This window comes from Aethalodelphis obliquidens, unplaced genomic scaffold (assembly GCF_003676395.1).
Source record: "Aethalodelphis obliquidens isolate GAN/ISIS:26980383/991018 unplaced genomic scaffold, ASM367639v1 scaffold23, whole genome shotgun sequence".
Classification (NCBI taxonomy): domain Eukaryota; kingdom Metazoa; phylum Chordata; class Mammalia; order Artiodactyla; family Delphinidae; genus Aethalodelphis; species Aethalodelphis obliquidens.
This window is the reverse complement of record NW_020837967.1, coordinates 26,673,750-26,697,484: the sequence shown is the minus strand read 5'-3', so window position 1 is coordinate 26,697,484 and position 23,735 is coordinate 26,673,750. Positions and strand designations below refer to the sequence as shown.

At 42.8% G+C, this 23,735-nt stretch overlaps 1 protein-coding gene across 2 annotated transcripts in view; it reads right to left on the bottom strand.

Annotated features, from left to right (window-relative positions):
* ODAD2 (outer dynein arm docking complex subunit 2) overlaps positions 1-23,735 on the bottom strand; it is a 269,467-nt gene that overhangs the window by 6,808 nt on the left and 238,924 nt on the right. The window lies entirely within an intron of this gene.

The following is a 23,735-nucleotide window of genomic DNA, read 5'->3' as shown; positions in this document are numbered from 1 at the left end:
AGAGGAGCTCTGGAGCGGGGAGAGGCGAGAGATTCAGGTGGGTCGGCTAGTGGAGAGGGGTTATCGTCAAAGGAAATTAGGGGCTTGGATATAGGAGATGTCTGTTTGGCAAGAAGGATCTGGGAAGTGGAACAATCGACGCAGAGGGAAGGGCGGGAGCGTAAATACCAGAAGGCCTGGACGTAGGGGACCTCGGACCATTTGCCCGTCCTGCGGCAGTAATTATCTAAATCGCGGAGGATGTTGAAATCGAAAGTCCCTTCAGGAGGCCATTTAGATTGGCTGTCTAGAGGGTACTGTGGCCAGGCCTCGGTGGAATAGAATATGAGCCGCCCGCGGCGGAGATCTTGAGAAAAACCGAGTTTTGTAAAGTTGGCCAGGAGACACCCCAGGGGTACCTTAGGATCTGGTTTGGATTCTGAAGTCCGCATGACCTCCGGTCTGTCCCCGGGTGAACAGAGAAAGAGAGAGACGTCTCTGGTCACGGCGGATCGGAGAGCAGTCAGGCGGTTGGGACGTCTCCACAATCGCCCGAGGCTTGGAGGGAGGATGGAGGAGTCCCTGACGCGGCCGCGGTTAAGGACAGGGAGTCCGGTGGGAAGGGCCCCCGGGGGTCAAGGGGAACGAAGGAGGGACTTACCCTGCTTCTGCCAGATCGAGTGGGTGAGCAGAGGTCCCCGGTCGTCCCCTGGGGGTGGGGAGGGGTGGCCCCGCGGTAATTTGTGGGGCTGGGTACCCCTCCCGGGTTTCGGCACCAAATGTAAGGAACGGCACCAAAAACGGAGGAGCGCTTAAATGAGCTTTATTTGGGAATGCTCCCAGGCGAGGTTCACTGGCCCGAGAGAAAGGGGCCAGAGAAGTCGCGCCCGGGTGCGAGCGCGAACAAAATTTATCGGGGTGGACGCAGGGGAGGCGCTTGCTGTGTGAAGCAGCCCCCTTTTTGGGTAATCTTTCGGGTGTTGTGGCAATGTCAGGTGTCGGTTGCATCAGCCTCAGAGCCGTCGGTTCCGCCCCTCGGGGAGCGGGAAGACCGGTCGGTTGCATCAGCCTCCTTGGCGGGGGTTCCGTCTGGCTCCCTGGGCCCTTCCCCGGACCTGCTGGCCTTACAGCGGTTTCTTAAGCCTCCTTATGACATCCATCCATTAAAACCATAACCTACTCTGTCTTCCCCGTGGCCTCACCTCTAACTGAGCCCTGCTGGAGACAATATGTGTGCAACAAGGCAAATGAACCCACCGTAAATCTAGCCCCAACTGGATCCTCTCACTGCCCAGCAATCTAAATATGTCTCTAATTAGGTCACTTCCTTGTTCTTTTCAATGCCCATTTAAAATCTCCATTCTTGGACTTCCCTGGTGGTGCAGTGGTTAAGAATCCGCCTGCCAATGCAGGAGACATGGGTTCAAACCCTGGTCCAGGAGCAACTAAGCCCATGGACCACAACTACTGAGCCCGTGTGCAACAACTACTGAAGCCGGCGTGCCTAGAGCCCATGCTCTGCAACAAGAGAAGCCACTGCAATGAGAAGCCCACGCACCGCAACGAAGAGTAGCCCCCGCTCGCCGCAACTAGAGAAAGCCCACGCGCAGCAATGAAGACCCAGTGCAGCCAAAAATAAAGAAAAAGAATTACTCTCTTCTGAGTCAAGGAAACGGCCTTTTAGGGGAGCTCACGCCGTGTGAGTTTTGCATTGTTAACATAATTAAACAAGGAGGCCATTAGGTGAGGTGGTTCTAATGCCCTGGTAGCCTTCATAAGCAAAGCGAAACCTCAGCTAGAGTCAATGCACTTGAATCTGAGAAAATACAACTTAAAAACAACCAATCACAAATCACCAGCTAGGCTTTCCCAAATAAGGCAACTACTTAAGCTGTGGCCAATCGAGTCACTTCCTTGCTTTGCTTCCACCTCTTTGAAACGGAGCAGGACCCTATGGTGCTTGCCCCCCATGTTCTCAGCCTGCCTTTTGTCTGTGGAAACACTTTAGCCAAAGAATAAGTTTAATCAGAGAAGGGAGAAAATGCAGAAACAAAGGAAAAGAGTCCAACAAGACTAAATAAAAATAGTTTAGTCATTAAGCAAAGTCAAGGACCTTTAGTTCCTCTTCAAGGGCTATAGATACTGTTCTGAGCCATGTCCTGTGAGCTGTCCTGTAGGTACTGAAGCCCCACCAGGTGGGAGAAGTTAACCACATGATGACCTGACTGTAGCCATGACAGAAGCTGCCACAATTCCAAGAGCTGGCCTCCAAGAAATGGGAACAAAGCAACCCTGGAACTAAAGACTAACTGTACTTAAACGATCAAGATGACTCTGGTCAGACCACTGCACGACCAACGTCAAGATGACCGTCAGAGCTGACCGTGCTGTTTCTGCACAGAGCCCCCTCTCTCCGTCTATAAAAGCTCTTGTCCCCTGATTGTCAGGGGGGTGTGGGAGGGAGTAGGTCCTTGGACAGGGGTCCACCCTCCCCCCACCCCCGATCCGGTTACCAGCATCCAAAATAAAGCAGACTTTCCTTTCCACCAACGTTGCCTCTTCGTTGGCTTCTGAGTGGCGAGCAGCCCGACCCTGCTTTTGGTGACATCTTCTCTATAACCCCCCCGGCTCCTGTCGGTGGAACCTCCTAACCATGTTCAATCTGGTGCCACCTGATTTGAATCAACGTTTGCTCAAACAGACTCTTGTAAATGCCTCCGTTTATCTTTTAAGAGCGTTACTGCGAGCTTTTCTCCAGCATCATTCAATAACCTAGGCGTAGGATGTAGGACAGAGGACATATATTATAGGACTGTAATTCATCTGAACAGCCATGCAGTCTGGGCTGGGCTGGAAGGGAAGTAAAACAGAAGTCTACTGATAATCTGGGAGAATTAGGAAGGGAGACCTCAGTGAGGTAGGAAAACAGTGTTAGTGGGAGTGAAGCACAGGAAGAAGTGGAAAAATAGGACGTTACAGTCTGAGAATGGATGATTTGGAGTTGAAGATTTACAGATGAGGTTGTCTTGAGAATTGACAAAGTCCAGGATGTGGCCATGGGAATATAGGTCAGTATAACATTGTTACACAGTTTTATACACACACACACACACGAACACAGTTTATATTCTCATTCTCTGTCTCTTTCTCCCTGCAGAAAGAGGAAATAGTGGAAAAGTGGAAGGAAGAACATAGTGGTAGCCAGCTCTCCTTGGCTACTGTAGCACGTAGCCTAAAAGTCTTTTTATAGCAGCTCACACTTGAGCCCCTTTCCTAGCTTGCAGCTTTCAACTCTTGATCTACAGTTTGGTATTTTTACCAACCTATTTATTTGTTTATGCCTCACTTTACTATTATATGAAACCTTTTAAAGCAGATGTGACGATATGAAATTTACACTGCCTCTTCTGAATGTGTATTTAGCACAGAAGTTCATCCACCACTTTTTTTCCTGCTCTCACAGATGTGGTCTCCCACCTCATCACCGTAACCTTCCGTCATCTTCATGTGTGGAGCGCTTGCTGTAAACGTGGGGCGTTGACGCTGCCGCATCATTACTAAGTCATTAACTGAGAGCACCCCAGGCTTGACGTCGAGGGAGCCTAAATACTCTGTTCTCAGAGGGGCCTGTTTCCCCTTCACTCTACTTTCCAATCTTCAAATTAGTTATTTTATCAAAACCAAACGTTCCAATCAGTTTCTCAGCAAATGATATAATCACTTGAGGGTTTTCTCCCTCCTTTTCCCAAGTACAGTAGATGATTAATATGAGTTCATGAGTTCCCTCGTTGATCCCACTATCTTATAAAATGTAGCATTAACATTCTCCCACCAGTCTAAATCACTTTAATAGACAATATTTATTACTATATTAATTTTTAAAATTATAGTCATGTCATCATAATGTCAGTTACCTGTAGATGTTTCTGGGCCCTGGATTAGGGGGCCTGATGCCACCTTAAAAGCATGATTTCTACAAGCAAATGGGATGTAGAAATGGTCCAGTGTCCAACTGCCCTGCATATGCTATTCAGAAAACTGGAGGACAATAGGGGCAGAGACTTGGTACGGAGAACTCACCTAAGCTTGCCTCGCGGGGATAGCCTGCCTCACTCTGCTCTAGTCTTGGGCCTCTCCTGCAGCAGTTTTTGTTGTTGGTTTTCTAAATGCAGGGAGAAGTGAAATGAAGCTCTAGCTGTGAACCCCAGCCACCTGAGTGAGGAACTAGACGGCTCCTTGTGCTGTCCAGCTCCTCTACAGAAAAGGCAGTGTCAAACAGTAGTCACGGCCGTGGGCTTTGAGGTTGCAGCTGCTTCGATTTGCATCCTGACTTCTCCACTTACTGGGTAAGTTACGGAACCTTTCAGCTCTGCCTTCTCATGTGTTTAAAGGGATCACCTACCTCTGAGGGTCATCGTGAAGATGGATGAGACAGTACACACCTTTAAAAGTGCTTGACCACCTGTGTTCACAGGCTCTTGCGGTCTCTCTGTCTTGTGATCTTTGTATCCCCCCCTCCCCTCTTACAGTTCTGTCTGATTGTTCCCTGAGGCCGTGTGTGAGGGGGAAACTGGAGAAGCACAGGCAGGGAGACTTTACAGCAGAAAGGGCAGAGGATTCCTTGTGGAGAGAAGCAACAACAGATGGGAAGGAAAGGGGAAAGGCAGAGAGAGGGCAGAGGATCCACCCGGTGTTGAAGAGGGTTTGGAGAGCTTGGAGTAGGGGGCTTATTCGGGAGCAACTTCAGAGAGAGATACTGCGTGGAACAAAGGTAGGAGATTTTAGAGAGCTTAACAGTGCTCTTAACAGAGCGTGACTGTGCTCTCTAGCTTCAAGAGAGGGAAACCAGGATAACAGTTACTTCCAATTGCTCCTGGGCGGCCAGTCTCGTGTGTCTCGGACTGCACGTCCCAGTCACGAATGGACCGTGAGGGGCTTGGCTTCATCCAGGTTACGCGCTCGAATCCCGTAAACCAAGGGCCCAGGACAAAGCAGGTGCTCTGAATCGCTATCCATGATCATGGTGATTTCTTCACCAGTTCCAAAGTCTGCTTCTGGCATTTATTCTTTGGAGCCCAGCCCTGGTTCGTTTGAGAACGAGGAAGCAGGCATTTTGGCCCTGTGGTCCTTCTGCCCCTGTCAGCACTTGCTCCAGGCCCTACCTTGTCTCTGGTTGACATCGTGGGTACCGATGGTCCAGGCTTCACTTGGCCTCAGCCGCTGCCGCCGCTGCCTGGCACGGCTCCCTTAGAAAGCAGCCCATTGGCTGATGCTGCCCAAAACGGGCCGGTGTTTTTCCCGTGCTCACCCTCAGACCTGGGCGCTGTCCTGTGGTCCCCTCTCCAGCTTTCCAGGAGTCAGGTGCGTTTATTCCCAAGCCCTTGATGCCAGTTACATAATTTCAAATTACATACACCAGTGAACAGTGAGTGTGAAATGTCTGGCATGCTGTTGGCACCTGTGTCTGTGACAGAGCCTGTGGCGTGCTGGCGGCCGCGGGAGTCCACTGGACAGGGCTGCTGGGAGGGCATATGCCCTGTGCCGTCACACACGCTCTGTTAGAACACAGCGTTCAGTCAGTGCCAGTACCTTTATGACCCAACTGCATAACTGACTTTGTCTGTTACCGAACTTCTCCTGACTGCATCGGAAGGACTACTGCTCTCTGGGGAATTAATTTTGCCTCCGTTTCTTGCTCTCACCGTGAGGCTTCCTTCCATATCCAGTATGGTGGTGAGCGAATGTTAGGGGAGCCCAGCAGTCCAGTGTTTTAAATGACTAAAAGGTAGACAAGGGTGAAAGGTTTAAAAATAGATGAGAGGAGAAAAGCATGGCTTAGAAAGGCACGTGTGGTAGAGGTGACAGCTGCCCCCTTAAACATAGCTTCAGTGACTCACTGGCCTCAGGCCACAGGCTACCTGATGTTTGTACAGCGTGAAATGGTTTCATTAGCTACCAAGCTTACTACGGGCCAGGCACTGGGATTTTTCTTTGTTGGTTAATCTTATCCTGCTCTGGCCATTTTCCTTACCCAGGAACATTCCCAGTCAAGGGTGCAGAGGTGGAAGGGTAACGTTCTCTGCCTGATGAAGGTGTGGAGGGCTTGATCTTGAGAAGCATTGCTAGGACCCTCCGTGGGTGATGCTGATCTCTGAATTTATTTTCCCTGAACTTCATTTTGCCGTTAATGAATGCTACTCGTTGCATTGTTAATACATCCAGAGGCTGTGTAGCTAATGCTGCTTTGCAAATTGAGTAAGGATGTGCGACTTTCCCAAACCATTATCTGAACAACATGTACCGTGTATGTGTCTTGGTTTTGAATTGGGCTCAGGAATATATGTTTTTCTTAAAAGCGTCACAGGCAAACTAGGGCACCCAGGGGAACGCTTTAAAACGACTATAGAGAGCCACATAATGGAAACTTAGTGCAAAATCCTGCATTTGAGGGGCAGCTGACCGAAAGTAAAGGGCAGCATGTTTTCACGTCACTAACACATGGCAAGGGAAGCGGGTATGTGATACTTCGCGATCATCACTTAAAAGGAGTACTTTCCTTAGGAAGGTGAGGTGCAAACTGGGTACCAGGGATTACGGAATTGGTATGCATTTTTTTTCCAGTATGTATTTTTTGATTTGTAGACTTTTTCCAACTATAAAACCATTTTAAAATCTTATAAGGAGGAAAAACACCTCAGATTCACCTTTTTGAAGTGTTCCTTTCCAAAACTTTCCTCTTTTTCATCCTCCCCCTCCCCCAAACGTACCCAGAGGCCTTAAATTTATTGGGAGTTTCATATGTACACTGAAGGAAAACCAGCTCCCTTGCTCTAGAACTTAATTGCACAGGGCACTTTAAAACGTCATTCCAACACATAACTTTTCACAGCGTTGGTGTGGACGAGGACACGGGGAGGTGCACCGAGAGTGGTCTGTGGATCGGGCGCACGAGTACTTCTTCCAGTGGCGAAGGCTTTGACCACAAGGCACACACCCTCAGAACGCAGCTGGGACCCGAGCTTCACATCCCCTGGAAGGTGAGACCAAGGTAGCCAGGGAATCAGAGTCTGCGTCCAACTTCTACTTTTACAACTAACAGTTCATGACTTTATGTAATATTTCAGTTGTATGAAAAGTATGTATGGAAAGTACCAATTTGAGTGATAACAGATTTTCTTGTGGTTTGACTTGACATTGTTCGGGCGAACCCAGGCTGGGAATAGGAGTTCTCATTAGAGCCGGAGGAGCGCTGAAATACCTGCATGCATGCTGAGCTCAGCGGGTTTTCCAGAAAACTCTGGCGTTCCCAGAGCTGATCTGAACCCTTCTTCTGCTGTCAGTTTCCCAGGCACTGAGGTGAGGTTTGCGCGACCCAGGAACACACGATGCCTCTGGACCCTGCACTCCGGACCAGCGGCCTCCTGGCTGTCCGGCAGGCTGTGCTCTGCTGCAGACTCTCGGTGGGTCCCGACCCCAACTCTGAGCCTTGGTAACTCATTTCACGTGGCAGCTCCCCAGAGCCATGGGCCTCAAAACACATTTTACATTTGCTGGTTGGGGCAAAACTTCTGATTCTGCTTTTCAGCGAAGTGAAGCAAGGAGCTTGCCTTTGCATGGTGCCAGCTTGCCTCTGGGTGACAGGAGCACACGCCCTGTGATCCAAGGGCCATGTCCACAGAGCTTGGGAGGGGTCTGCTCTTCCATCCACTGCCCTTTCTGTGTAGACGTTCCTTCACACTGGAGTAGGTCTGTCCTTGGTTTTCCCTCAAGTTGTCTTTACATGAGCCTTCCACTAGAGCGTTGTTGTGCCCAGATACACACACACACACACACATACACACACACACACACACAGGAGATTAGAGTGTTGGGTCTGGTGTCCTGGGTGGGAGAAATAGGTCACATAACAAAGAGTGCCCTAACAGCCCTCTGCTACAGAATGCTAGAAATGGAGAATGACTTGGTTTCTGGCTGGATCAGAGTTCATGGGACCCTGTTCTGTACTAGAGGAAAAGGAAGTGACAAGTCTCTGCACGCCCTGGGCAGAAGCTCACGGTGTCACTTGGAACAGCTTCAAGTCACTCTCCCATTTTGCTTCCTATCAAATATAAAGAACATTTGTGTCTACGGAGGTTTCCCGGATAAGAATGCCGAAGAAAAGACAGGGTAAGGATGGATAAAAAGACACACATGGACACAGTTGTTTAGAATTGCATTTTGTTATTGGGTAGATCAAAGTGACAAAGATAATTCGAGTAAAAAAGAAAAAAGAACGTGCTCATAGATTATGGAATGTAGTGGCTGTGAGTTCACACCTTGGGTTCAGACAGTCTGGTTTTCAGTCTTATATTCTCCTCACTGTGTATGACCTGGGGTAACTTTCCCTGAGCCTCAGGTTTTATCCTTTTCTTTTTTTCTTTTTTTCATTTGTATAAGTACATGTTTTTGCTTTATTGTGGCATACTATGCCAAGTAAGATTTCTACATGATACATTTTTTTGAATTTTATTTTATTTTTATATAGCAGGTTCTTATTAGTCATCCATTTTATACATATTAGTGTATACACGTCAATCCCAATCTCCCAATTCATCCCACCACCACCCCACCCTGCCACTTTCCCCCCTTGGTGTCCATACGTTTGTTCTCTGCATCTGTGTCTCAATTTCTGCCCTGCAAACTGGTTCATCTGTACCATTTTTCTAGGTTCCATATATAAGCGTTAATATACGATATTTGTTTTTCTCTTTCTGACTTACTTCACTCTGTGTGACAGTCTCTAGGTCCATCCACATCTCTACAAATGACTCGATTTCATTCCTTTTTATGGCTGAGTAATATTCCAATGTATATATGTACCACATCTTCTTTATCCATTCATCTGATGATGGGCATTTAGGATGTTTCCATGTCCTGGCTATTGTAAATAGTGCTGCAGTGAATATTGGGGTGCATGTGTCTTTTTGAATTATGGTTTTCTCTGGGTATATGCCCAGTAGTGGGATTGCTGGGTCATATGGTAGTTTTATTTTTAGATTTTTAAGGAACCTCCATACTGTTCTCCATAGTGGCTGTATCAGTTTACATTCCCACCAACAGTGCAAGAGGGTTCCCTTTTCTCCACACCCCCTCCAGGATTTGTTGTTTGTAGATATTCTGATGATGCCCATTCTAACTGGTGTGAGGTGATACCTCATTGTAGTTTTCATTTGCATTTCTCTAATGATTAGTGATGTTGAGAAGCTTTTCATGTGCCTCTTGGCCATCTGTGTGTCTTCTTTGAAGAAATGTTTATTTAGGTCTTCTGCCCATTGTTGGATTGGGTGGTTTGTTTTTTTAATATTGAGCTGCGTGAGCTGTTTATATGTTTTGGAGATTAATCCTTTGTCCATTGATTTGTTTGCAAATATTTTCTTCCATTCTGAGGATTGTCTTTTCGTCTTGTTTGTAGTTTCCTTTGCTGTGCAAAAACTTTTAAGTTTCATTACGTCCCATTTGTTTATTTTTGTTTTTATTTTCATTACTCTAGGAGGTGGATCAAAAAAGATCTTGCTGTGATTTATGTCAAAGAGTGTTCTGCCTATGTTTTCCTCTAAGAGTTTTGTAGTGTCCAGTCTTACATTTAGGTCTCGAATCCATTTTGAGTTTATTTTTGTGTATGGTGTTAGGGAGTGTTCTAATTTCATTCTTTTACATGAAGCTGTCCAGTTCTCCCAGCACTACTTATTGAAGAGACTGTCTTTTCTCCATTGTATATCCTTGTCTTATTTGTCATAGATTAGTTGACCATAGGTGCATGGGTTTACCTCTGGGCTTTCTATCCTCTTCCATTGATCTATATTTCTGTTTTTGTGCCAGTACCCTATTGTCTTGATTGCTGTAGCTTTGTAGTATAGCCTGAAGTCTGAGAGCCTGATATCTCCAGCTCTGTTTTTTTCCCCTCAAGATTGCTTTGGCTATTTGGGGTCTTTTGTGTCTCCAAAAGAATTTTAAGATTTTTTGTTCTAGTTCTGTAAAAAAAATGCCATTGGTAATTTGATAGGGATTGCATTGAATCTGTAGATTTCTTTGGGTGGTACAGTCATTTTCACAATACTGATTCTTCCAATCCAAGAACATGGCATATCTCTCCATCTGTTTGTTTCATCTTTAATTTGTTTATCAGTGTCTTATAGGTTTCTGAGTACAGGTCTTTTACCTCCTTAGGTAGGTTTATTCCTAGGTATTCTTTTTGTTGCAGTGGTAAATGGCAGTGTTTCCTTAATTTCTCTTTCCGATTTTTCATCATTAGTGTATAGGAATGCCAGAGATTTCTGTGCATTAACTTTGTATCCTGCAACTTTACCAAATTCATTGCTTAGCCCTAGTAGTTTTCTGGTGGCATCTTTAGGATTCTCTATGTGTAGTATCATGTCATCTTCAAACAGTGACAGTTTTACTTTCTCTCTTCCAATTTGGATTCCTTTTTATTTCTTTTTCTTCTCTGACTGCTGTGGCTAGGCCTTCCAAAACTATTTTGAATAATCGTGGTGAGAGTGGACATCCTTGTCTTGCTCCTGACCTTACAGGAAATGCTTTCAGTTTTTCACCATTGAGAATGCTGTTTGCTGTGGCCTTTATTATGTTGAGGTAGGTTCCCTCTATGCCAGCTTTCTGGAGAGTTTTTATCATAAATGGGTGTTGGATTTTGTCAAAAGCTTTTTCTGCATCTATTGAGATGATCTTATGATTTTTCTTCTTCAGTTTGTTAATATGGTGTATCACATTGATTGATTTGCATATATCAAAGAATCCTTGCATCCCTGGGATAAATCCCACTTGATCATGGTGTATGATCCTTTTAACGTGTTGTTGGATTCCGTTTGCGAATATTTTGTTGAGAGTTTCTGCATGTATATTCATGAGTGATATTGGTCTGTAATTTTCTTTTTTTTGTAGTATCTTTGTCTGGTTTTGGTATCAGGGTGATGGTGGCCTCATAGAATGAGTTTGGGATTGTTTCTTCCTCTGCCATTTTTTGGAAGAGTTTGAGAAGGATGGGTGTTAGCTCTTCTCCAAATGTTTGATAGAATGCACCTGTGAAGCCATGTGGTCCTGTACTTTTGTTTGTTGGAAGATTTTTAATCACAGTTTCAATTTCATTACTTGTGATTAGTCTGTTCATATTTTCTATTTCTTCCTGGTTCAGTCTTGGAAGGTGATACCTTTCTAAGAATTTGTCCATTTCTTCCAGGTTGTCCATTTTACTGATGTAGAGTTGCTTGTAGTAGTCTCTTAGGATGCTTTGTATTTCTGCAGTGTCTGTTGTAACTTCCCCTTTTTCATTTCTAATTTTATTGATTTGAGTCCTCTCCCTCTTTTTCTCCCTAATGGTTTATCAATTTTGTTTATTTTCTCAAAGAAACAACTTTTAGTTTTATTGATCTTTGCTATTGTTTTCTTTGCTTCTATTTCATTTATTCTTGCTCTGATCTCATGATTTCTTTCCTTCTACTAACTTTGGGTTTTGTTTGTTCTTCTTTCTCTAGTTCTTTTAGGTGGAAGGTTAGATTGTTTAATTGAAATGTTTGTTGTTTCTTGAGGTAGGATTGTATTGCTATAAACTTCCCTCTTAGAACTGCTTTTGCTGCATCCCATAGGTTTTGGATCGTCGTGTTTTCATTGTCATTTGTCTCTAGGTATTTTTTGATTTCCTCTTTGATTTCTTCATTGATCTCTTGGTTATTTAGTAACATATTGTTTAGCCTCCATGTGTTTGTGTTTTTTACGTTTTTTTCTCTGTAATTGATTTCTAATCTCATAGCACTGTGGTCAGAAACAATGCTTGATATGATTTCAATATTCTTAAATTTACTGAGGCTTGATTTGTGACCCAAGATGTGATCTATCCTGGAGAATGTTCCGTGTGCACTTGAGAAGAAAGTGTAATCTGCTGTTTTTGGATGGAATGTCCTATAAATATCAATTAAATCTATCTGGTCTATTGTGTCATTTAAAGCTTGTGTTTCCTTATTAATTTTCTGTTTGGATGATCTGTCCATTGGTGTAAGTGAGGTGTTCAAGTCCCCCACTATTATCGTGTTAGTGTCGATTTCCTCTTTTATAACTGTTAGCAGTTGCCTTATGTATTGAGGTGATCCTATGTTGGGTGCATATATAATTGTTGTATCTTCTTGGATTGATCCTTTGATCATTATGTAGTGTCCTTCCTTGTCTCTTGTAACATTCTTTATTTTAAAGTCTATTTTATCTGATATGAGTATAGCTACTCCAGCTTTCTTTTGATTTCCATTTGCATGAAATATCTTTTTCATCCCCTCACTTTCAGTTTGTATGTGTCCCTAGGTCTGAAGTGGGTCTCTTGTGGACAGCATATATATGGGTCTTGTTTTTGTATCCATTCAGCGAGCCTGTGTCTTTTGGTTGGAGCATCTAATCCATTCACATTTAAGGTAATTATCAATGTGTATGTTCCTGTTACCATTTTCTTAATTGTTTTGGGTTTGTTACTGTAGGTCCTTTAATTCTCTTGTGTTTACCACTTAGAGAAGTTCCTTTAGCATTTGTTGTACAGCTGGTTTGGTGGTGCTGAATTCTCTTAGCTTTTGCTTGTCTGTAAAGCTTTTGATGTCTCCATCGAATCTGAATGAGATCCTTGCTTGGTAGAGTAGTCTTGGTTGTAGGTTCTTCCCTTTCATCACTTTAAGTATGTCATGTCACTCCCTTCTGGCCTGTAGAGTTTCTGCTAAGAAATCAGCTGTAAATCTTATGGGAGTTCTCTTGTATGTTGTCATTTTTCCCTTGCTGCTTTCAGTAATTTTTCTTTGTCTTTAATTTTTGCCATCTTGATTACTGTGTGTCTCAGCATGTTTCTCCTTGGGTTTATCCTGTATGGGACTGTCTGCGCTACCTGCACTTGGGTGGCTATTTCCTTTCCCATGTTAGGGAAGTTTTTAATATAATCTCTTCAAATATTTTCTCAGGTCCTTTCTCTCTCTCTTCTCCTTCTGGGATCCCTATAATGCAAATGTTGCTGCAATTATTATTGTCCCAGAGGTCTCTTAGGGTGTCTTCATTTCTTTTCATTCTTTTTTCTTTATTCTGTTCTGCAGCAGTGAATCCCACCATTCTGTCTTCCAGGTCACTTATCTGTTCTTCTGCTTCAGTTATTCTGCTATTGATTCCTTCTAGTGTATTTTTCATTTCAGTTACTGTAGTGTTCATCTCTGTTTGTTCTTTAATTCTTCTACGTCTTTGTTAAACATTTCCTGCATCTTCTCGATCTTTTCCTCCATTCTTTTTCTGAGGTCCCGGATCATCTTCACTATCATTATTCTGAAATCTTTTTCTGGAAAGTTGCCTATCTCCACTTCATTCCGTTGTTTTTCTTGTGTTTTATCTTGTTCCTTCATCTGGTGCATAGCCCTCTGCCTTTTCATCTTGTCTATCTTTCTGTGAATGTGGTTTTTGTTCCACAGGCTGCAGGATTGTAGTTCTTCTTGCTTCTGCTGTCAGCCTTCTGGTGGATGAGGCTATTTAAGAGGCTTGTGCAAGTTTCTTGATGGGAGGGACTGGTGGTGGGTACAGGTGGGTGTTGCTCAGGTGGGCAGAGCTCAGTAAAACTTTAATCTGCTTGTCTGCTGATGGGTGGGGCTGGGTTCCCTCCCTGTTGATTGTTTGGCTTGAGGTGACCCAACACTGGAGCCTACCCGGGCTCTTTGGTGGGGCTAATGGAGGACTCTGGGAGGGCTCACGCCAAGGGGTACTTCCCAGAACTGCTGCTGCCAGTGTCCTTGTCCTCACAGTGAGCCACAGCCACCCCCTACCTCTGCAGGAGACACTCCGACACTAGCAGGTAGGCCTGGTTCAGTCTCCTATGGGGTCGCTGCTCCTTCCGCTGGGTCCCGATGCACACTCTACTTTGTGTGTGCCCTCCAAGAATGGAGTTTCTGTTTCCCCCAGTCCTGCCGAAGTCCTGCAATTAAATCCCGCTAGCCTTCAAAGTGTGATTCTCTAGGAATTCCTCCTCCCGTTGCTGGACCCCCAGGTCGGGAAGCCTGACATGGGGCTCAGAGCCTTCACTCCAGTGGGTGGACTTCTGTGGTATAAGTGTTCTCCAGTTTGTGAGTCACCCACCCAGCAGTTATGGGATTTGATTTTACTGTGGTTGTGCCCCTCCTACCGTCTCACTGTGGCTCCTCCTTTGTCTTTGGACGTGGGGTGTCTTTTTGGTGAGTTTCAGTGTCTTCCTGTTGATGACTGCTCGGCAGGTAGTTGTGATGCCACAGTGCTCTTACAAGAGGGAGTGAGCGCACGTCCTTCTACTCCCCCATCTTTGAGCCTCAGTTTTCTTATCAGTAAAATTAGGATTTGCAATAATGCCATTTTAATGGGATAGATGTGGGGATTCAATGAGATGATGAATGTAAAGTGCTTACACTACATGCTCATAAAGGATGATCCTTTTTATTACTATTGTTGTTGTCGTGAATTGGAGGTTGTTTGTTGTTGAGTAGAGAGATTCAAATAAAACTTGCCGTCAGCTCACTTTCTCTGCTAGAGTTCCAACTGGACTGATCCACATATGCAATTTTAATCTAATTATGTTGGAAATTAATGTTAACAGGAGGTTTGTGGTGTCCTGTTAAGTGAACAAAAACATAAGGCAAGGAAGTTGCACTAACACAAGTCTGTGTTCATTCTAATACATGATGAGTTCTGTTCAGATTAGAGTCCCCTCCTGTGTCAGTCTCTAGTCCAGAAGGACATCAGACCCCCACGGATGAACAAAGGCATATAGTAGATAATTAAAGTGGGATAAATGCCTTGGATCTGGAATATATTTGCAACGGGAAATAGGAGAAGTTGGATGAATTTTAAATATTCACGGAAATGTAAGGCTAAACTATATAACTTATTAATTTATATTATAAAAAGACAGAGCTCACCCACACCTCTTGTGTTATTAGAATAATAAAACTTCTCTAACTCCTTCCTGCAAAAGGACTATCCTATAAACTCAGTTGCAAGGCTGGCCAGAACTCAAATGCATTTTCACTCACGTATTTTTCTTCCTATTGGGTTGGCAAGTGTTAAGGGTAACTCAGTCTAAGTGAAGGAAGGTGGAGAAGATGGTAGAGAAGGGAAATAAACTGATAATTTAGTATTTTAAATTATTACTATTAATCTCTTCCCCTTTACAAGATGTGATAAGAAAAAGATAAGTGCCCAGCCTGCAACTGCTCTCAGCGGAAGGCAGGGGTGAGCTAGGAGAAGGTGCAGTCTAGGATAAGGCCATGCGGAATGGGCATGGGAGGCCACCTGTGATGACCCCGAGTTCACTATTATCTGTAAGTTATATTTTTAAGGTTCTTGGACCAAGGCCTGGCTCACAGTAACTGCGCTCCAGTTGTTAGCCCTTAGTACTCTGGTAGAAAACATACTTCAGGAGCTGTACACTCATCCCAACACTAGTGACAGTGATGAAAAGTGTCTACAATTGGCTGGAACAACTGACCCTCTCAAGAAGAGGTTAGGCTGCTCCTGGGCAGTGGAGGCTGGGTCATGTGCTTGAGCACCTCTGTAGAAGAGAGGGCAGAGTTTCTCAGGAATAGGTCGGTGGGACAGAGTCTCTGAGTCCCTGTCAAGTTCTGTTTCTGTGATAGGTTCCAAGAGTCCTTTCTGGAGAAATCAGGGAGACCCGAGAGATAGGGCTCACAGTCCTTGGGGGCTCTGGTGGCCGGAATATAGGCCGGGTGCTGCAGAAGAAGGAAGAGACTGCTCTGTATTTTTGCTTTGAGTTTCACTATGGCTTTCCTCTGGTTCTTAGGAGCTCAAAGAACACTTTTGTGGGGTAAAATGACTTTGAAATAGAGCAGTCAGGAACTTCACCAATATGTGTTCAAACAAGACCAAGTATGAATTAGAATATGAGCTGGGCTTGTCAATATTCTATTTGAAGGTTTAGAAAACATTTGAAAGATATTAAAAGGGTAATCATATCCTCCAGTAGCTTCTTGAAAAATGTGCAAAGGAGGTCAATCTCTTAAGACTTAGATGACTTCTTTCATACGTAATTTAACAGTTTGCTTTGGTATAGAATTCTAGGTTGGAAGTAATTTTTGAGGAGTTGGAAGAGTTTTGAAGGCAATGCTCCATTTTCTTCTTGCTTCTGGTGTTACTGTTGAGAAGTCCAAAGTGATTCTTGATGTTTGCTTTGTGATCTCTCTCTGTCTCTCTCCTTCTTTCTCTTTTGAAGATTACAAAATTGTGTGTGTGTGTACTTAACGTCCTGAAATTTTACAATGCCGCATCTCATCGTAGGCCTGTTTTATCCACTGTATACAGGCACCTGATAGGCCCTTTCAATCTAGTGGTTCATGCACTTCAGTTCTGGGCAATTCTCGTTATTTCATTCCATTTCCTCCTCTCCGTTTTCTCAATTATCTCCTTCTGAAGCCAATCTTCCGAAGTTATGTCTTTTGCATGGTGTTCTCTTTTTCTTAATCTTTCCTATTTTCATTTCTTTATCTTTTTGCTCCACTTTCTGGGAAGTTTCTTTACCTTTATCTTCCAACTATTCTATTGAATTTGTGCTTCCTGAATGCTTTTTTTTTTTTTCATAGAGTCCTATTCTGGTCTCATGGATGTGACACCTTTTATATCACCTGAGGATGTTGATTTTTTTCTTCTCTGTGCTACACTGTGTTTCTTCCAAGGACTGATTTGTTTCTGTTTGTTTCAGATTCTACCTTACAGGTTCAAGACATCCTTTAGATGCAGTTACTCATTGGATGATTGGAGATTTTGAGTGTGTAGGTGGGGCCTGCTGACTTTGTGCTTTACTACAGGGTGATCGGGGTGGTCTCAGGGCCACTTACAATGGTGCTCTCTATGAAGACACCAGATTGAAGGGGGCTCAAATGCAGCCCTCAGTTACTTACCAGTTCATGAACCCTGGTCAGAGGCTATGCGTCTTCCTGAAAGAAGGGATGCCTTTTTCCTCCCACAAAACTGTGATCTGCTTTTCAAGTCCGACATTAGGAAAGCTTCATCTACCCAGAGAAGATAACGTTTTCCAATCCACACAACAGTTTCCCACAAGCCAGCAGAGGCCCTGGGAAGGCTGGCTGAAGTTCTCCCCAGGTCAGTATCTTGATAGCTTCTGTGTTGAGCTGGTCAAATTTTGCAAGAAAGAGCTTTTCAGACTCTAGCCAGCGAGTAAAGGATGGGCGTCGAGAGATTTGTGAGTGAGTAGGACAGAGAGCTCCATTCAATGGAGCTTAATCTCCACCTTGGGTAGAGTAGCCACACCTCACAGTGGCTGCTGTCCTCCAGCCCAGAGACACTGTTTTACCCTCTGTAGACAGATGCTGGGCTGCGGACAGCAGTGACTCTGTGGGGTGGAGTTGGACAAGGGGCTCTAGCTTTCACCCAGTCTTCCTTATTGGAGCCTGCACCCTCAACCCTACCAAACAGTTCCAGAGGTACTTAGTCCTACTAGTTCCTGATATTTTGAGGCTTCCACATTGCAAATTGGATTTGGTCTCAGTTGTTTTCCCCACTTTTGACTTTGCATTCTGATTCCTCAGATCTGCTGGGCAGTTGCCACTCTCCCATTGAATTTCAACATATACAAATTTATTACGTTCTCCTCTGCAATTCTCCAATTTTCCTTGTCCCTGTTGGTTTGTTGTTTTTTTTTTTTTTAGTTTCTTGAATGTAATGTTAGTAGATTTCAGAAGGAAGAAAAATTAAACTCAGGAGTTTAATTTGCTATCTTACTTGGAATAGTCCATAGGTTTCCTCCAGACTCTAAGAAAAATGCCCTCTTGTTATCAATTCTGGATACAGTGCCTACATTTAACTTGTGTTTTCTCCCTTTGGGAAGAGATTGAAAGTCCATGTGGCTGTCTGTGTCCTATTGTTAAATCACTTTTGTGAGAGAATATTTAGAGGTAAGTTATTTTAGAGACAAGTTATATGTGTGTATGTAAATATAAATACATATATGCAGTCATCCTTAAGTATCCATAGGGTATTGGTTCCAGGACCTGCCACGGATACCAAAATCCACAGATGCTCAAGTCCCATGGTTGGTCCCCTGTAACTGTAGTTCCACATCCATGGATTTAACCAACTATTGAAAAAAATCTGCGAAGAAGTGGAGGCACACAGTTCAAACCTATGCTGTTCAAAGTCAACTGTGTGTCTGTGTGTACATGTATATGATGAATATAAGTTGCACGTATGACGTGTATGATGTCAGCGAGTGGGGTGATAAGATTGAAGCCTCCAGCTCTGACCGGAACTCTGACCATTTGACTGCCTAGCTGACATCTCAACTTGGACATAAAAATACACATTAAGTTTTACATGGACAAAGCTGAACGCCTGATTCTCCCATCTGAAACCCGTTTTCTCACAGCCTCCCCATCTCGATTCATGTCAACTCATCTCTCCACTTGCTTGGGCCAAAGACATTGCAGTGTCCTCAGCTTCCTCGTTTCTCATGGCCCTCATCCAAGACATGAACAAATCTGTTGGCTCCACCTTCAAAATGCGCCCAGAGTTGGACCTCTTTTGACTACCTCCACAGCACTGGTCTGAGTCACTATTCTCTCTTGCCTGAACGTAATAATTAGGCCAAGTTTTTGATATGCAAAAAAGACCTGGGGCTGACTTTGAAGGTATAGCCTAGAGAAAACTAAATCACTCAGATTGGTAACTTAGGAGAATCTTTCCTTCTTTTAAGAAGAAAAGGCAGAGAAGAGAAAACACAACTTAAGTGATCTGCTGGGAGAATGAGGACCTAGCTCAGAAATGTTAAAGGGACTTCCTTAAGCTGAAAACAAATGGTACTAATTAATAACAAGAAAACATGCCAGGTCCAGGGGAAGATGGCGGAAGAGTAAGACACGGAGATCATCTTCCTCCCCACAGATACACCAGAAATACAACTATACGTGGAACAACTCCTATAGAACACCTACTGAAAGCTGGCAGAAGACCTCAGACCTCCCAAAAGGGAAGAAACCCCACGTACCTGGGTAGGGCAAAAGAAAAAACAGACACAAAAGAATAGGGATGGGATCTGCACCAGTGGGAGGGAGCTGTGAAGGAGGAAAAGTTTCCACACACTAGAAACCCCTTCAAGGGTGGAGACTGCAGGTGGTGCACAGCAGATGAAGGAGCAAGGTAAAAACCCACCAGACCTAACAAATGAAGAGGAAATAGGCAGTCTACCAGAAAAAGAATTCAGAATAATGGTAGTAAAGATGATCCAAAATCTTGGAAATAGAATAGACAAAATGCAGGAAACATTTAACAAGGACCTAGAAGAACCAAAGATGAAACAACCAATGATGAACAACACAATAAATGAAATGAAAAATACTCTAGATGGGATCACAGCAGAATAACTGAGGCAGAAGAACGGATAAATGACCTGGAAGATAAAATGGTGGAAATAACTATTACAGAGCAGAATACAGAAAAAAATAATGAAAAAAACTGAGGACAGTCTCAGAGACCTCTGGGACAACATTAAACGCACCAACATTCCAATTATAGGGGTTCCAGAAGAAGAAGAGAAAAAGAAAGGGACTGAGAAAATATTTGAAGAGATTATAGTTGAAAACTTCCCTAATATGGGAAAGGAAATAGTTAATCAAGTCCAGGAAGCACAGAGAGTCCCATACAGAATAAATCCAAGGAGAAATACGCCAAGACACATATTAAAAAGCAGCAAGGGAAAAACAACAAATAACACATAAGGAAATCCCCAATAAGGTTAACAGCTGATCTTTCAGCAGAAGCTCTGCAAACCAGAAGGGACTGCCAGGACATATTTAAAGTGATGAAGGAGAAAAACCTGCAACCAAGATTACTCTACCCAACAAGGATCTCATTCAGATTGGATGGAGAAATTAAAACCTTTACAGATAAGCAAAAGCTGAGAGAGTTCAGCACCACCAAACCAGCTTTACAAAAAATGCTAAAGGAACTTCTCTAGGCAAGAAAAACAATAGAAGGAAAAGACCTACAAAAACGAACCCAAAACAGTTTAGAAAATGGGAACAGGAACATAAGTATCGATAATTACCTTATATGTAAATGGACTAAATGCTCCCTCCAAAAGACACAGATTGGCTGAATGGATACAAACACAAGACCCATATATATACTGTCTACAAGAGACCCACTTCAGACCTAGAGACACATACAGACTGACAGTAAGGGGATGGAAAAAGATATTCCACGAATATGGAAACCAAAAGAAAGCTGGAGTAGCAATTCTCGTATCAGACACAACAGACTTTAAAATAAAGACTATTAGAAGAGACAAAGAAGGACACTAGTAATGATCAAGGGATCGACCCAAGAAGAAGATGATATAACCATTGTAAATATGTATGCACCCAACATAGGAGCACCTCAATACATAAGGCAAATACTAACAGCCATAAAAAGGGAAATCAACAGTAACACAATCATAGTAGGGGACGTTAACACCCCCACTTTCACCAATGCACAGATCATCCAAAATGAAAATAAATAAGGAAGCACAAGCTTTAAATGATACATTAAACAAGATGGACTTAATTGATATTCATAGGACACTCCATCCAAAAACAACAGAATACACATTTTCCTCAAGTGCTCATGGAACATTCTCCACGATAGATCATATCTTGGGTCACAAATCAACCCTTGGTAAATTTAAGAAATTGAAATTGTATCAAGTATCTTTTCCGACCACAGTGCTATGAGACTAGATATCAGTTACAGGAAAAGATCTGTAAAAAATACAAACACATGGAGGCTAAACAATACACTACTTAATAACGAAGTGATCACTGAAGAAATCAAACAGGAAATTAAAAAATACCTAGAAACAAATGACAAGGGAGACACGACGACCCAAAACCTATGGGATGCAGCAAAAGCAGTTCTAAGGGGGAAGTTTATAGCAATACAAGCCCACCTAAAGAAGCAGGAAACATCTCGAAAAAACAACCTAACCTAGCACCTCAAGCAATTAGAGAAAGAAGAACAAAAAAACCCCAAAGTTAGTGGAAGGAAAGAAATCATAAAGATCAGATCAGAAATAAATGAAAAAGAAATGAAGGAAGCGATAGCAAAGATCAATAAAACTAAAAGCTGGTTCTTTGAGAAGATAAACAAAATAGATAAACCATTAGCCAGACTCATCATGAAAAAAAGGGAGAAGACTCAAATCAACAGAATTAGAAATGAAAAAGGAGAAGTGACAACTGACACTGCAGAAATACAAAAGATCATGAGAGATTACTACAAGCAACTCTATGCCAATAAAATGGACAACCTGGAAGAAATGGACAAATTCTTAGAAATGCACAACCTGCCAAAACTGAATCAGGAAGAAATATAAAATATGAGCAGACCAATCACAAGCACTGAACTTGAAACTGTGATTAAAAATCTTGCAACAAACAAAAGCCCAGAACCAGATGGCTTCACAGGCAAATTCTGTCAAACATTTAGAGAAGAGCTAACACCTACCCTTCTCAAACTTTCCAAAATATAGCAGAGGGAGGAGCACTCCTTAATTCATTCTATGAGGCCACCATCAATCACCTTGATACCAAAACCAGACAAAGATATCACAAAGAAAGAAAACTACAGGCCAATATCACTGATGAACATAGATGCAAAAATCCTCAACAAAATACTAGCAAACAGAATCCAACAGCACATTAAAAGGATCATACACCATGATCAAGTGGGGTTTATTCCAGGAATGCAAGGATTCTTCAATATACGCAAAACAATCAATGTGATAAACCATATTAACAAATTGAAGGAGAAAAACCATATGATCATCTCCATAGATGCAGAGAAAGCTTTTGACAAAATTCAACACCCATTTATGATAAAAACCCTGCAGAAAATAGGCATAGAGGTAACTTTCCTCAAAATAATAAAGGCCATATATGACAAATCCACAGCAAGCATCATACTCAATGGTGAAAAACTGAAAGCATTTCCACTAAGATCAGGAACAAGACAAGGTTGCCCACTCTCACCACTCTTATTCAACATAGTTTTGGAAGTTTTAGCCACAGCAATCAGAGAAGAGAAGGAAATAAAAGGAATCCAAATCACAAAAGAAGAAGTAAAGCTGTCACTATTTGCAGATGACATGATACTATACATAGAGAATCCTAAAGATGCTACCAGAAAACTAGTAGACCCAATCAATGAATTTGGTGAACTAGCAGGATACAAAATTAATGCACAGAAATCTCTGGCATTCCTATACACTAATGATGAAAAATCTGCAAGTGAAATCAAGAAAACACTCCCATTTACCATTGCAACAAAAAGAATAAAATATCTAGGAATAAACCTACCTAAGGAGGCAAACGACCTGTATGCAGAAATTTATAAGACATTGATGAAAGAAATTAAAGATGATACAAATAGATGGAGAGATATAGCATGTTTTTGGATTGGAAGAATCAACATTGTGAAAATGACTCTACCAACCAAAGCAATCTGCAGATTCAATGCAATCCCTATCAAACTACCACTGGCATTTTTCACAGAACTAGAACAAAAAATTTCACAATTTGTATGGAAACACAAAAGACCCCGAATAGCCAAAGCAATCTTGAGAACGAAAAATGGAGGTGGAGGCATCAGACTCCCTGACTTCAGACTATACTACAAAGGTACAGTAATCAAGACAGTATGGTACTGGCACAAAAACAGAAGGACAGCTCAATGGAACAGGATAGAAATCCCAGAGATAAACCCACGCATATATGGTCACCTTATCTTTGATAAAGGAGGCAGGAATGTACAGTGGAGGAAGGACAGCCTCTTCAATAAGTGGTGCTGGGAAAACTGGACAGGTACATGTAAAAGTATGAGATTAGATCACTCCCTAACACCATACACAAAAATAAGCTCAAAATGGATTAAAGACCTAAATGTAAGGCCAGAAACTATCAAACTCTTAGAGGAAAACATAGGCAGGACACTCTATGACATAAATCACAGCAAGATCCTTTTTGACCCACCTCCTAGAGAAATGGAAATAAAAACAAAAATAAACAAATGGTACCTAATGAAACTTAAAAGCTTTTGCAAAGCAAAGGAAACCATAAAGAAGACCAAAAGACAGCCCTTAGAATGGGAGAAAATATTTGCAAATGAAGCAACTGACAAAGGATTAATTTCCAAAATATACAAGCAGCTCATGCAGCTCAATAACAAAAAAACAAACAACCCAATCCAAAAATGGGCAGAAGACCTAAATAGACATTTCTCCAAAGAAGATATACAGACTGCCAACAAACACATGAAAGAATGCTCAACATCATTAATCATTAGAGAAATGCAAATCAAAAGTACAATGAGGTATCGTCTCACACCAGTCAGAATGGCCATCATCAAAAAATCTAGAAACAGTAAATGCTGGAGAGGGTGTGGAGAAAAGGGAACACTCTTGCACTGCTGGTGGGAATGTGAATTGGTTCAGCCACTATGGAGAACAGTATGGAGGTTTCTTAAAAAACTACAAATAGAACTACCATATGACCCAGCAATCCCACTACTGGGCATATACCCTGAGAAAACCATAATTCAAAAAGAGTCATGTACCAAAATGTTCATTGCAGCTCTATTTACAATAGCCGGAGATGGAAACAACCTAAGTGCCCATCATCGGATGAATGGATAAAGAAGATGTGGCACATATATACAATGGA